Genomic DNA, 2022 nt, shown 5'->3' with positions numbered 1-2022 from the left:
TCACTTTTATAAAAATAATAAAAGCCGGCACACCTTATTAGAAAAAACAAACGTTGCAGGCCTGAGTCGTGGCTCGGGATCGTTGGAACCCAAAAATTACAGGTTCGTTGAGTTAAAACAAAAAGAAACAGAGAGATACCTTTTCCAAGCACAATGTTCCAGTCAGTTCACCTCAGTCCAAATGAGAATGGAATCGCACACAGGAGTCCACACCGATATCCACACGATCTCTGATGATTATCCAACGTTGCCAGAGGAACTCTGAGCATCCCTGGTAGCTCAGAGCGCTATCTGGTTCGCGTCCTATCGTTTCCTGGTCGGGAACTGACGAACAGCTACATGGCTAGCTGCGTTAGCTAACAGCTGCATCCACACAGTCCGGTCACGTTTCTCTTAGCCTTTAGCCCGCACTTAGCTAGCACGGCAGTCTGCATGTAATCGACAGTAATAAACTTCGTGCTGAAATTAACTGTCGCTCACAACTATCACTTGTCACTTACAAGATTATCAGGCTGACCATCAAAAGTACAAGCTATCAGAAGTTCAGCATAATAAGCGGTTCAATGCACAAAACGGACTGTTTAATTCACTTTCTCTCACATGCGTCTCTCTTTTCCATCTCTCTCTCTTCCTGTCTCCGACCCCCTCCCCTCACAGACGTAAGGTCACATGACAAAACAACCTGGTTTTAACAGAATTATTCTTCCTCTAAAAGAAAATAATGTTTTCTCTTTTTGGCTTTTACATTATGAAATAAACTAACGTTCTCGTTTACAAACACAATTTAACATGAATTCAACCACTTTTTAAACACAATGAAAACATCTGATTTTTAACCACCTCTTAACATTATATTCTTTTAACATGTTTTTTTAATCAGCATGAACTATTTATTTAAATGTGTTTTAACATTTCAGCTGGGTTACATATATATATTTATTTATTTATTTTTATGGAATATGACTGACAGACATTAACTTTCCCATTAAGAGCCAATATTTGACCCCTTCAATTGATTTCCAGGGGCATTTTTTTCTCACTATGCATTTACACTGCAATTCCAACAGCATAAATAATGTTATGAGATAATTTTAATATAGAAAAAAATATATGCTTAAAAATAATAAATTATATTTTTAAGTATTCGCCAGTAGATGGCGCCAAATCACCATCTTTATAAAGAATCGTAGAAGCATTCATTCAACTGATTCGATCAAAACGTTCATTCTGGAACTAAGAAACTAGGTCACTGAATCACAAAACCCCAGATTTCTTCAGATACGCATAACTCTTTTTCTGCGGCTTGTTTGGAGCTATTGTCATTCAAAAACAGAAAATATTACAATATTACATCTAAAATGTCACATCACAATATTCACTCTTGAACTGTTGTATAAAATCATTATCAAATTTGCAATTGCACCAATATTCAGAAAATATTGTTAAATATCAGATAAATATTGCAAAATATTGTTAAATAAAAATGAGAATTTTTACTTTTGGGTGATCTATCCGCTGAACATTAATATGCTGTTGATATGCTAATCCAAGATCAGCGTAGACTAATAAGAATAAAGTGCAACCTCTTGTGTACTTGTGAACTGCTTTTGTTTTAATCTAGAGCTCCAAAGAAATTAAAATATTTGCATAATATCAGGTGTATCAATAATATCAAGATCCCAGTCATTCAAAGGTGATGTGTCTGAACAAAGTAAGATTCTTGTCTGATAGGGACAGTGGATCTCTGGTACTATCAATCCATACTCTGTGACACCATCAGAATTTAGTTGATGGAAAAGTTTCTCCCCTCCCTGGAAAATTAATAGGGAAATGTATTATAATCTAAAAATTCAAACTGCTTTGAACTCCCACATAACAAATTGCAGGCTTAAAATATTGATTTCAAATAAATTATATCATTTTTTTAAGGGATTTTACAGTACTAAATAAATATGCCTCATGCATCATTTACTATCTGTAATACTGTTGTGTAACCAGTAGATGGCTGTATAGCCCTATATA

The sequence above is a fragment of the Squalius cephalus genome (assembly GCF_949319135.1).
Source record: "Squalius cephalus genome assembly, contig: scaffold_85, whole genome shotgun sequence".
Taxonomy (NCBI): domain Eukaryota; kingdom Metazoa; phylum Chordata; class Actinopteri; order Cypriniformes; family Leuciscidae; genus Squalius; species Squalius cephalus.
Note: the sequence above shows the minus strand (reverse complement) of the source record.